The 13836-nt window shown below is 35.4% G+C and overlaps 7 non-coding genes across 7 annotated transcripts; all 7 read left to right on the plus strand.

The window, feature by feature from the left end:
• The first annotated feature begins 4883 nt into the window (after nt 1-4883).
• TRNAP-UGG (transfer RNA proline (anticodon UGG)) lies at nt 4884-4955 on the plus strand. Its single transcript has one exon. It is a non-coding gene; the product is annotated as a tRNA-Pro (tRNA).
• A 1028-nt stretch (nt 4956-5983) lies between these two features.
• TRNAP-UGG (transfer RNA proline (anticodon UGG)) lies at nt 5984-6055 on the plus strand. The gene has a single exon. It is a non-coding gene; the product is annotated as a tRNA-Pro (tRNA).
• A 1028-nt stretch (nt 6056-7083) lies between these two features.
• TRNAP-UGG (transfer RNA proline (anticodon UGG)) lies at nt 7084-7155 on the plus strand. The gene has a single exon. It is a non-coding gene; the product is annotated as a tRNA-Pro (tRNA).
• A 1028-nt stretch (nt 7156-8183) lies between these two features.
• TRNAP-UGG (transfer RNA proline (anticodon UGG)) lies at nt 8184-8255 on the plus strand. Its single transcript has one exon. It is a non-coding gene; the product is annotated as a tRNA-Pro (tRNA).
• Nucleotides 8256-9283: 1028 nt separating this feature from the next.
• Nucleotides 9284-9355, plus strand: TRNAP-UGG (transfer RNA proline (anticodon UGG)). The gene has a single exon. It is a non-coding gene; the product is annotated as a tRNA-Pro (tRNA).
• Nucleotides 9356-11477: 2122 nt separating this feature from the next.
• On the plus strand, nt 11478-11549 carry TRNAP-UGG (transfer RNA proline (anticodon UGG)). The gene has a single exon. It is a non-coding gene; the product is annotated as a tRNA-Pro (tRNA).
• Nucleotides 11550-13624: 2075 nt separating this feature from the next.
• TRNAP-UGG (transfer RNA proline (anticodon UGG)) lies at nt 13625-13696 on the plus strand. Its single transcript has one exon. It is a non-coding gene; the product is annotated as a tRNA-Pro (tRNA).
• Nucleotides 13697-13836: the final 140 nt, after the last annotated feature.

The raw sequence follows: 13836 nt of genomic DNA on the forward strand, positions 1-13836 counted from the left end.
ATTTTGAAACACGTAGATTCCAACTGTGTTTAATATAGTCAGCAAAAATCATTTGTAGCAAAACCCTTCAAGTGCTCCACAGAGAAGATGTTGGTATGCCACCATCAATATATATATTTCCTGGTGCTTCTGATATCACCTTTCAAAGCTAACATCTTATATTAATACAAGTTTAGCTTTTACTTAGAATTGTATGAGAGAAATCATAAAAAAATGTGTTGTTTTCATTATCAACCATTTAAAATCAATGGTTTATCGTAAGTCATTAATGCAAGTCCTAACTGCTCAGATGACGCTTTTAAGACTGCAAAGTCTTTCTTAAGACTGCAAAATCTTTGTTAACAACAAACAAAGGGGAAAAAAATATATGTTTTGACATTCGGAATTCTATTTTTATTCATACTTAGACATGTGCAAATATGTGTTGGAGAGGGTAGGTTTGAATCAAATTCCTTCCAGTACACGCCTGAATGTATCGATGAATAAAACTGTAAAGGTAAATTCACCAGCAATTTGACCAGAAACAGACTCAACTTTGACAACTGTCAATATGATTTAACACCATCGTACATAAACCTCAACTGTTAATTTACACATACAATGAAAATGATATTGGAAAAACAGATCCTATTGAGGAAATTTAAAATCCTCACTTCAAAACGAAAACTTTGTTTCTATTTTGAGAACACAAACGCTGTCTGGCGCGTTAGTCTGGCAATTTTTTTCCTAAAACACAGCTAATGTAATGGCTCGTTGGTCTAGGGGTATGATTCTCGCTTTGGGTGCGAGAGGTCCTGGGTTCAAATCCCGGACGAGCCCATGCAATTGGTGTTTTTATTTTGAAACACGTAGATTCCAACTGTGTTTAATATAGTCAGCAAAAATCATTTGTAGCAAAACCCTTCAAGTGCTCCACAGAGAAGATGTTGGCATGCCACCATCAATATATATATTTCCTGGTGCTTCTGATATCACCTTTCAAAGCTAACATCTTATATTAATACAAGTTTAGCTTTTACTTAGAATTGTATGAGAGAAATCATAAAAAAATGTGTTGTTTTCATTATCAACCATTTAAAATCAATGGTTTATCGTAAGTCATTAATGCAAGTCCTAACTGCTCAGATGACGCTTTTAAGACTGCAAAGTCTTTCTTAAGACTGCAAAATCTTTGTTAACAACAAACAAAGGGGAAAAAAATATATGTTTTGACATTCGGAATTCTATTTTTATTCATACTTAGACATGTGCAAATATGTGTTGGAGAGGGTAGGTTTGAATCAAATTCCTTCCAGTACACGCCTGAATGTATCGATGAATAAAACTGTAAAGGTAAATTCACCAGCAATTTGACCAGAAACAGACTCAACTTTGACAACTGTCAATATGATTTAACACCATCGTACATAAACCTCAACTGTTAATTTACACATACAATGAAAATGATATTGGAAAAACAGATCCTATTGAGGAAATTTAAAATCCTCACTTCAAAACGAAAACTTTGTTTCTATTTTGAGAACACAAACGCTGTCTGGCGCGTTAGTCTGGCAATTTTTTTCCTAAAACACAGCTAATGTAATGGCTCGTTGGTCTAGGGGTATGATTCTCGCTTTGGGTGCGAGAGGTCCTGGGTTCAAATCCCGGACGAGCCCATGCAATTGGTGTTTTTATTTTGAAACACGTAGATTCCAACTGTGTTTAATATAGTCAGCAAAAATCATTTGTAGCAAAACCCTTCAAGTGCTCCACAGAGAAGATGTTGGCATGCCACCATCAATATATATATTTCCTGGTGCTTCTGATATCACCTTTCAAAGCTAACATCTTATATTAATACAAGTTTAGCTTTTACTTAGAATTGTATGAGAGAAATCATAAAAAAATGTGTTGTTTTCATTATCAACCATTTAAAATCAATGGTTTATCGTAAGTCATTAATGCAAGTCCTAACTGCTCAGATGACGCTTTTAAGACTGCAAAGTCTTTCTTAAGACTGCAAAATCTTTGTTAACAACAAACAAAGGGGAAAAAAATATATGTTTTGACATACGGAATTCTATTTTTATTCATACTTAGACATGTGCAAATATGTGTTGGAGAGGGTAGGTTTGAATCAAATTCCTTCCAGTACACGCCTGAATGTATCGATGAATAAAACTGTAAAGGTAAATTCAAGGCAGTCGTTACGTTCGGCTGTGGATTCAAGTTATGGAACCAGGCCAACCTCCCCAAACATTATTTTGCACAAGACTATTTATAATTAATTTCTCCTCTGCACATCTTTACTTTATTTTCAACATGGTGATAGCATGCAGAATATGAGAAAGAAAGTTAAATCCTTCATGTGCTTTTCCAACATATATTTGAACCACAAATTTCTCCTAAACCAACAAAGCCCTCATAAACAATTAAGAAATGAATGGACATTTTAAGTCTTCCCCAGCAATTTGACCAGAAACAGACTCAACTTTGACAACTGTCAATATGATTTATCACCATCGTACATAAACCTCAACTGTTAATTTACCCATACAATGAAAATGATATTGGAAAAACAGATCCTATTGAGGAAATTTAAAATCCTCACTTCAAAACGAAAACTTTGTTTCTATTTTGAGAACACAAACGCTGTCTGGCGCGTTACTCTGGCAATTTTTTTCCTAAAACCCAACTAATGTAATGGCTCGTTGGTCTAGGGGTATGATTTTCGCTTTGGGTGCGAGAGGTCCCGGGTTCAAATCCCAGACGAGCCCAAGCAATTGGTGTTTTTCTTTTGAAACACGTAGCTTCCAACTGTGTTTAATATAGTCAGCAAAAATCATTTGTAGCAAAACCCTTCAAGTGCTCCACAGAGAAGATGTTGGCATGCCACCATCAATATATATATTTCCTGGTGCTTCTGATATCACCTTTCAAAGCTAACATCTTATATTAATACAAGTTTAGCTTTTACTTAGAATTGTATGAGAGAAATCATAAAAAATGTGTTGTTTTCATTATCAACCATTTAAAATCAATGGTTTATCGTAAGTCATTAATGCAAGTCCTAACTGCTCAGATGACGCTTTTAAGACTGCAAAGTCTTTCTTAAGACTGCAAAATCTTTGTTAACAACAAACAAAGGTGAAAAAAATATATGTTTTGACATACGGAATTCTATTTTTATTCATACTTAGACATGTGCAAATATGTGTTGGAGAGGGTAGGTTTGAATCAAATTCCTTCCAGTACACGCCTGAATGTATCGATGAATAAAACTGTAAAGGTAAATTCAAGGCAGTCGTTACGTTCGGCTGTGGATTCAAGTTATGGAACCAGGCCAACCTCCCCAAACATTATTTTGCACAAGACTATTTATAATTAATTTCTCCTCTGCACATCTTTACTTTATTTTCAACATGGTGATAGCATGCAGAATATGAGAAAGAAAGTTAAATCCTTCATGTGCTTTTCCAACATATATTTGAACCACAAATTTCTCCTAAACCAACAAAGCCCTCATAAACAATTAAGAAATGAATGGACATTTTAAGTCTTCCCCAGCAATTTGACCAGAAACAGACTCAACTTTGACAACTGTCAATATGATTTAACACCATCGTACATAAACCTCAACTGTTAATTTACCCATACAATGAAAATGATATTGGAAAAACAGATCCTATTGAGGAAATTTAAAATCCTCACTTCAAAACGAAAACTTTGTTTCTATTTTGAGAACACAAACGCTGTATGGCACGTTAGTCTGGCAATTTTTTTCCTAAAACCCAGCTAATGTAATGGCTCGTTGGTCTAGGGGTATGATTGGTCTAGGGGCGAGAGGTCCCGGGTTCAAATCCCGGACGAGCCCATGCAATTGGTGTTTTTATTTTGAAACACGTAGATTCCAACTGTGTTTAATATAGTCAGCAAAAATCATTTGTAGCAAAACCCTTCAAGTGCTCCACAGAGAAGATGTTGGCATGCCACCATCAATATATATATATTTCCTGGTGCTTCTGATATCACCTTTCAAAGCTAACATCTTATATTAATACAAGTTTAGCTTTTACTTAGAATTGTATGAGAGAAATCATAAAAAATGTGTTGTTTTCGTTATCAACCATTTAAAATCAATGGTTTATCGTAAGTCATTAATGCAAGTCTTAACTGCTCAGATGACGCTTTTAAGACTGCAAAGTCTTTCTTAAGACTGCAAAATCTTTGTTAACAACAAACAAAGGGGAAAAAAATATATGTTTTGACATACGGAATTCTATTTTTATTCATACTTAGACATGTGCAAATATGTGTTGGAGAGGGTAGGTTTGAATCAAATTCCTTCCAGTACACGCCTGAATGTATCGATGAATAAAACTGTAAAGGTAAATTCAAGGCAGTCGTTACGTTCGGCTGTGGATTCAAGTTATGGAACCAGGCCAACCTCCCCAAACATTATTTTGCACAAGACTATTTATAATTAATTTCTCCTCTGCACATCTTTACTTTATTTTCAACATGGTGATAGCATGCAGAATATGAGAAAGAAAGTTAAATCCTTCATGTGCTTTTCCAACATATATTTGAACCACAAATTTCTCCTAAACCAACAAAGCCCTCATAAACAATTAAGAAATGAATGGACATTTTAAGTCTTCCCCAGCAATTTGACCAGAAACAGACTCAACTTTGACAACTGTCAATATGATTTATCACCATCGTACATAAACCTCAACTGTTAATTTACCCATACAATGAAAATGATATTGGAAAAACAGATCCTATTGAGGAAATTTAAAATCCTCACTTCAAAACGAAAACTTTGTTTCTATTTTGAGAACACAAACGCTGTCTGGCACGTTAGTCTGGCAATTTTTTTCCTAAAACCCAACTAATGTAATGGCTCGTTGGTCTAGGGGTATGATTCTCGCTTTGGGTGCGAGAGGTCCCGGGTTCAAATCCCGGACGAGCCCAAGCAATTGGTGTTTTTCTTTTGAAACACGTAGCTTTCAACTGTGTTTAATATAGTCAGCAAAAATCATTTGTAGCAAAACCCTTCAAGTGCTCCACAGAGAAGATGTTGGCATGCCACCATCAATATATATATTTCCTGGTGCTTCTGATATCACCTTTCAAAGCTAACATCTTATATTAATACAAGTTTAGCTTTTACTTAGAATTGTATGAGAGAAATCATAAAAAATGTGTTGTTTTCATTATCAACCATTTAAAATCAATGGTTTATCGTAAGTCATTAATGCAAGTCCTAACTGCTCAGATGACGCTTTTAAGACTGCAAAGTCTTTCTTAAGACTGCAAAATCTTTGTTAACAACAAACAAAGGGGAAAAAAATATATGTTTTGACATACGGAATTCTATTTTTATTCATACTTAGACATGTGCAAATATGTGTTGGAGAGGGTAGGTTTGAATCAAATTCCTTCCAGTACACGCCTGAATGTATCGATGAATAAAACTGTGAAGGTAAATTCAAGGCAGTCGTTACGTTCGGCTGTGGATTCAAGTTATGGAACCAGGCCAACCTCCCCAAACATTATTTTGCACAAGACTATTTATAATTAATTTCTCCTCTGCACATCTTTACTTTATTTTCAACATGGTGATAGCATGCAGAATATGAGAAAGAAAGTTGAATCCTTCATGTGCTTTTCCAACATATATTTGAACCACAAATTTCTCCTAAACCAACAAAGCCCTCATAAACAATTAAGAAATGAATGGAAATTTTAAGTCTTCCCCAGCAATTTGACCAGAAACAGACTCAACTTTGACAACTGTCAATATGATTTATCACCATCGTACATAAACCTCAACTGTTAATTTACCCATACAATGAAAATGATATTGGAAAAACAGATCCTATTGAGGAAATTTAAAATCCTCACTTCAAAACGAAAACTTTGTTTCTATTTTGAGAACACAAACGCTGTCTGGCACGTTAGTCTGGCAATTTTTTTCCTAAAACCCAACTAATGTAATGGCTCGTTGGTCTAGGGGTATGATTCTCGCTTTGGGTGCGAGAGGTCCCGGGTTCAAATCCCGGACGAGCCCAAGCAATTGGTGTTTTTCTTTTGAAACACGTAGCTTCCAACTGTGTTTAATATAGTCAGCAAAAATCATTTGTAGCAAAACCCTTCAAGTGCTCCACAGAGAAGATGTTGGCATGCCACCATCAATATATATATTTCCTGGTGCTTCTGATATCACCTTTCAAAGCTAACATCTTATATTAATACAAGTTTAGCTTTTACTTAGAATTGTATGAGAGAAATCATAAAAAATGTGTTGTTTTCATTATCAACCATTTAAAATCAATGGTTTATCGTAAGTCATTAATGCAAGTCCTAACTGCTCAGATGACGCTTTTAAGACTGCAAAGTCTTTCTTAAGACTGCAAAATCTTTGTTAACAACAAACAAAGGGGAAAAAAATATATGTTTTGACATACGGAATTCTATTTTTATTCATACTTAGACATGTGCAAATATGTGTTGGAGAGGGTAGGTTTGAATCAAATTCCTTCCAGTACACGCCTGAATGTATCGATGAATAAAACTGTGAAGGTAAATTCAAGGCAGTCGTTACGTTCGGCTGTGGATTCAAGTTATGGAACCAGGCCAACCTCCCCAAACATTATTTTGCACAAGACTATTTATAATTAATTTCTCCTCTGCACATCTTTACTTTATTTTCAACATGGTGATAGCATGCAGAATATGAGAAAGAAAGTTGAATCCTTCATGTGCTTTTCCAACATATATTTGAACCACAAATTTCTCCTAAACCAACAAAGCCCTCATAAACAATTAAGAAATGAATGGACATTTTAAGTCTTCCCCAGCAATTTGACCAGAAACAGACTCAACTTTGACAACTGTCAATATGATTTATCACCATCGTACATAAACCTCAACTGTTAATTTACCCATACAATGAAAATGATATTGGAAAAACAGATCCTATTTAGGAAATTTAAAATCCTCACTTCAAAACGAAAACTTTGTTTCTATTTTGAGAACACAAACGCTGTCTGGCGCGTTAGTCTGGCAATTTTTTTCCTAAAACCCAACTAATGTAATGGCTCGTTGGTCTAGGGGTATGATTCTCGCCTTGGGTGCGAGAGGTCCCGGGTTCAAATCCCGGACGAGCCCAAGCAATTGGTGTTTTTCTTTTGAAACACGTAGCTTCCAACTGTGTTTAATATAGTCAGCAAAAATCATTTGTAGCAAAACCCTTCAAGTGCTCCACAGAGAAGATGTTGGCATGCCACCATCAATATATATATTTCCTGGTGCTTCTGATATCACCTTTCAAAGCTAACATCTTATATTAATACAAGTTTAGCTTTTACTTAGAATTGTATGAGAGAAATCATAAAAAATGTGTTGTTTTCGTTATCAACCATTTAAAATCAATGGTTTATCGTAAGTCATTAATGCAAGTCTTAACTGCTCAGATGACGCTTTTAAGACTGCAAAGTCTTTCTTAAGACTGCAAAATCTTTGTTAACAACAAACAAAGGGGAAAAAAATATATGTTTTGACATACGGAATTCTATTTTTATTCATACTTAGACATGTGCAAATATGTGTTGGAGAGGGTAGGTTTGAATCAAATTCCTTCCAGTACACGCCTGAATGTATCGATGAATAAAACTGTAAAGGTAAATTCAAGGCAGTCGTTACGTTCGGCTGTGGATTCAAGTTATGGAACCAGGCCAACCTCCCCAAACATTATTTTGCACAAGACTATTTATAATTAATTTCTCCTCTGCACATCTTTACTTTATTTTCAACATGGTGATAGCATGCAGAATATGAGAAAGAAAGTTGAATCCTTCATGTGCTTTTCCAACATATATTTGAACCACAAATTTCTCCTAAACCAACAAAGCCCTCATAAACAATTAAGAAATGAATGGAAATTTTAAGTCTTCCCCAGCAATTTGACCAGAAACAGACTCAACTTTGACAACTGTCAATATGATTTATCACCATCGTACATAAACCTCAACTGTTAATTTACCCATACAATGAAAATGATATAGGAAAAACAGATCCTATTGAGGAAATTTAAAATCCTCACTTCAAAACGAAAACTTTGTTTCTATTTTGAGAACACAAACGCTGTCTGGCGCGTTAGTCTGGCAATTTTTTTCCTAAAACCCAACTAATGTAATGGCTCGTTGGTCTAGGGGTATGATTCTCGCTTTGGGTGCGAGAGGTCCCGGGTTCAAATCCCGGACGAGCCCAAGCAATTGGTGTTTTTCTTTTGAAACACGTAGCTTCCAACTGTGTTTAATATAGTCAGCAAAAATCATTTGTAGCAAAACCCTTCAAGTGCTCCACAGAGAAGATGTTGGCATGCCACCATCAATATATATATTTCCTGGTGCTTCTGATATCACCTTTCAAAGCTAACATCTTATATTAATACAAGTTTAGCTTTTACTTAGAATTGTATGAGAGAAATCATAAAAAATGTGTTGTTTTCATTATCAACCATTTAAAATCAATGGTTTATCGTAAGTCATTAATGCAAGTCCTAACTGCTCAGATGACGCTTTTAAGACTGCAAAGTCTTTCTTAAGACTGCAAAATCTTTGTTAACAACAAACAAAGGGGAAAAAAATATATGTTTTGACATACGGAATTCTATTTTTATTCATACTTAGACATGTGCAAATATGTGTTGGAGAGGGTAGGTTTGAATCAAATTCCTTCCAGTACACGCCTGAATGTATCGATGAATAAAACTGTAAAGGTAAATTCAAGGCAGTCGTTACGTTCGGCTGTGGATTCAAGTTATGGAACCAGGCCAACCTCCCCAAACATTATTTTGCACAAGACTATTTATAATTAATTTCTCCTCTGCACATCTTTACTTTATTTTCAACATGGTGATAGCATGCAGAATATGAGAAAGAAAGTTGAATCCTTCATGTGCTTTTCCAACATATATTTGAACCACAAATTTCTCCTAAACCAACAAAGCCCTCATAAACAATTAAGAAATGAATGGAAATTTTAAGTCTTCCCCAGCAATTTGACCAGAAACAGACTCAACTTTGACAACTGTCAATATGATTTATCACCATCGTACATAAACCTCAACTGTTAATTTACCCATACAATGAAAATGATATAGGAAAAACAGATCCTATTGAGGAAATTTAAAATCCTCACTTCAAAACGAAAACTTTGTTTCTATTTTGAGAACACAAACGCTGTCTGGCGCGTTAGTCTGGCAATTTTTTTCCTAAAACCCAACTAATGTAATGGCTCGTTGGTCTAGGGGTATGATTCTCGCTTTGGGTGCGAGAGGTCCCGGGTTCAAATCCCGGACGAGCCCAAGCAATTGGTGTTTTTCTTTTGAAACACGTAGCTTCCAACTGTGTTTAATATAGTCAGCAAAAATCATTTGTAGCAAAACCCTTCAAGTGCTCCACAGAGAAGATGTTGGCATGCCACCATCAATATATATATTTCCTGGTGCTTCTGATATCACCTTTCAAAGCTAACATCTTATATTAATACAAGTTTAGCTTTTACTTAGAATTGTATGAGAGAAATCATAAAAAATGTGTTGTTTTCATTATCAACCATTTAAAATCAATGGTTTATCGTAAGTCATTAATGCAAGTCCTAACTGCTCAGATGACGCTTTTAAGACTGCAAAGTCTTTCTTTTTTTTTTTTTTTCAATGTTTGATTTTTATTGAAAATTTTTTTGATAATTGATAATGGGGATACAGAAAGGAAAAAGGGATGGGGCAAGATGCACATGTTCATATATACAAATATACAAATATACAACACATATATACTGCACACAAATATACACGCAGGGCAACAATGTTTTGTAGTTACACAAAAAAAGAAGAAAAACTGTGTATACAGAGTGATACTATGAAACCTTAAGAATTCAGGTAGGCACGTCTATCCAAAGGCAGCAAAGTCTGTTGGGAGTCTTAGCAATTATGAGTTCCTAAATTACAATATGTAGTTCAAAGCATGCATAATTGATTCCCAGGTGTACTAAATTCGGCTTATGTAGAAAGTGTATTAGCCATCATTGGAAACACACATTCCACTGTTTGGACTATAATCCATGCCAAGATGCCTTACACAGTGTAGATTGGGATCTAATATCCTATAGGATGCATACCATATACACGTGAGTGTAAAGGCTTGTGTTGCTGTGTTGTGTTATGCATCTGGGGAACAACGGGCATCTTTTGTGGGCATTTAACCTCTAAGGAAGCCGGTTTGTGCGTCTTTGTGTGTTTTAGCAAGATTGTATGTCATAATGATGTTTCGATTACAACGTTTGATATAGAATGTTCGATATATTACAACCATGTTTGTGTGGTCACATTTTGCATTTCGTGTGATGGGGAGACGCATCAGCTATTAACGAGAGGTGTTGTGAGAGGTCAAATGATTGGAACAGACCTTTTAGTAGGTATCTAATTGTACCACTCTACAGCATGTGGGTGGACATCCTCACCAAGAACTCGGTAGTAGCAAGCATGTTTAGTGCTGATTATTAACATCCTTATGGAGCGATATCATATGTGTTGATAAAGGGCGGGGGTTAGGGATTGTGAAGTAACTCAGGGAAGAGGAGGGGTAGAGAGGGAGGGGGAAGAATTTAGGGGTTGAGGAAGCCACCAATAATTGACTTTCAGATATAAAACATAATCTGTGCGGAGCAGGGTAATACAACAAGTAGCGGATCACATCAACAACAAGTAGCGGATCACATCACAAAGTCTTTCTTAAGACTGCAAAATCTTTGTTAACAACAAACAAAGGGGAAAAAAATATATGTTTTGACATACGGAATTCTATTTTTATTCATACTTAGACATGTGCAAATATGTGTTGGAGAGGGTAGGTTTGAATCAAATTCCTTCCAGTACACGCCTGAATGTATCGATGAATAAAACTGTAAAGGTAAATTCAAGGCAGTCGTTACGTTCGGCTGTGGATTCAAGTTATGGAACCAGGCCAACCTCCCCAAACATTATTTTGCACAAGACTATTTATAATTAATTTCTCCTCTGCACATCTTTACTTTATTTTCAACATGGTGATAGCATGCAGAATATGAGAAAGAAAGTTGAATCCTTCATGTGCTTTTCCAACATATATTTGAACCACAAATTTCTCCTAAACCAACAAAGCCCTCATAAACAATTAAGAAATGAATGGAAATTTTAAGTCTTCCCCAGCAATTTGACCAGAAACAGACTCAACTTTGACAACTGTCAATATGATTTATCACCATCGTACATAAACCTCAACTGTTAATTTACCCATACAATGAAAATGATATAGGAAAAACAGATCCTATTGAGGAAATTTAAAATCCTCACTTCAAAACGAAAACTTTGTTTCTATTTTGAGAACACAAACGCTGTCTGGCGCGTTAGTCTGGCAATTTTTTTCCTAAAACCCAACTAATGTAATGGCTCGTTGGTCTAGGGGTATGATTCTCGCTTTGGGTGCGAGAGGTCCCGGGTTCAAATCCCGGACGAGCCCAAGCAATTGGTGTTTTTCTTTTGAAACACGTAGCTTCCAACTGTGTTTAATATAGTCAGCAAAAATCATTTGTAGCAAAACCCTTCAAGTGCTCCACAGAGAAGATGTTGGCATGCCACCATCAATATATATATTTCCTGGTGCTTCTGATATCACCTTTCAAAGCTAACATCTTATATTAATACAAGTTTAGCTTTTACTTAGAATTGTATGAGAGAAATCATAAAAAATGTGTTGTTTTCATTATCAACCATTTAAAATCAATGGTTTATCGTAAGTCATTAATGCAAGTCCTAACTGCTCAGATGACGCTTTTAAGACTGCAAAGTCTTTCTTAAGACTGCAAAATCTTTGTTAACAACAAACAAAAGGGAAAAAAATATATGTTTTGACATACGGAATTCTATTTTTATTCATACTTAGACATGTGCAAATATGTGTTGGAGAGGGTAGGTTTGAATCAAATTCCTTCCAGTACACGCCTGAATGTATCGATGAATAAAACTGTAAAGGTAAATTCAAGGCAGTCGTTACGTTCGGCTGTGGATTCAAGTTATGGAACCAGGCCAACCTCCCCAAACATTATTTTGCACAAGACTATTTATAATTAATTTCTCCTCTGCACATCTTTACTTTATTTTCAACATGGTGATAGCATGCAGAATATGAGAAAGAAAGTTAAATCCTTCATGTGCTTTTCCAACATATATTTGAACCACAAATTTCTCCTAAACCAACAAAGCCCTCATAAACAATTAAGAAATGAATGGACATTTTAAGTCTTCCCCAGCAATTTGACCAGAAACAGACTCAACTTTGACAACTGTCAATATGATTTATCACCATCGTACATAAACCTCAACTGTTAATTTACCCATACAATGAAAATGATATTGGAAAAACAGATCCTATTGAGGAAATTTAAAATCCTCACTTCAAAACGAAAACTTTGTTTCTATTTTGAGAACACAAACGCTGTCTGGCGCGTTAGTCTGGCAATTTTTTTCCTAAAACCCAACTAATGTAATGGCTCGTTGGTCTAGGGGTATGATTCTCGCTTTGGGTGCGAGAGGTCCGTAGCTTCCAACTGTGTTTAATATAGTCAGCAAAAATCATTTGTAGCAAAACCCTTCAAGTTCTCCACAGAGAAGATGTTGGCATGCCACCATCAATATATATATTTCCTGGTGCTTCTGATATCACCTTTCAAAGCTAACATCTTATATTAATACAAGTTTAGCTTTTACTTAGAATTGTATGAGAGAAATCATAAAAAATTTGTTGTTTTCATTATCAACCATTTAAAATCAATGGTTTATCGTAAGTCATTAATGCAAGTCCTAACTGCTCAGATGACGCTTTTAAGACTGCAAAGTCTTTCTTAAGACTGCAAAATCTTTGTTAACAACAAACAAAGGGGAAAAAAATATATGTTTTGACATTCGGAATTCTATTTTTATTCATACTTAGACATGTGCAAATATGTGTTGGAGAGGGTAGGTTTGAATCAAATTCCTTCCAGTACACGCCTAAATGTATCGATGAATAAAACTGTGAAGGTAAATTCAAGGCAGTCGTTACGTTCGGCTGTGGATTCAAGTTATGGAACCAGGCCAACCTCCCCAAACATTATTTTGCACAAGACTATTTATAATTAATTTCTCCTCTGCACATCTTTACTTTATTTTCAACATGGTGATAGCATGCAGAATATGAGAAAGAAAGTTGAATCCTTCATGTGCTTTTCCAACATATATTTGAACCACAAATTTCTCCTAAACCAACAAAGCCCTCATAAACAATTAAGAAATGAATGGAAATTTTAAGTCTTCCCCAGCAATTTGACCAGAAACAGACTCAACTTTGACAACTGTCAATATGATTTATCACCATCGTACATAAACCTCAACTGTTAATTTACCCATACAATGAAAATGATATTGGAAAAACAGATCCTATTTAGGAAATTTAAAATCCTCACTTCAAAACGAAAACTTTGTTTCTATTTTGAGAACACAAACGCTGTCTGGCGCGTTAGTCTGGCAATTTTTTTCCTAAAACCCAACTAATGTAATGGCTCGTTGGTCTAGGGGTATGATTCTCGCTTTGGGTGCGAGAGGTCCCGGGTTCAAATCCCGGACGAGCCCAAGCAATTGGTGTTTTTCTTTTGAAACACGTAGCTTCCAACTGTGTTTAATATAGTCAGCAAAAATCATTTGTAGCAAAACCCTTCAAGTGCTCCACAGAGAAGATGTTGGCATGCCACCATCAATATATATATTTCCTG

The sequence above is a fragment of the Pelobates fuscus genome, chromosome 6 (genome assembly GCF_036172605.1).
Source record: "Pelobates fuscus isolate aPelFus1 chromosome 6, aPelFus1.pri, whole genome shotgun sequence".
Classification (NCBI taxonomy): Eukaryota; Metazoa; Chordata; class Amphibia; order Anura; family Pelobatidae; genus Pelobates; species Pelobates fuscus.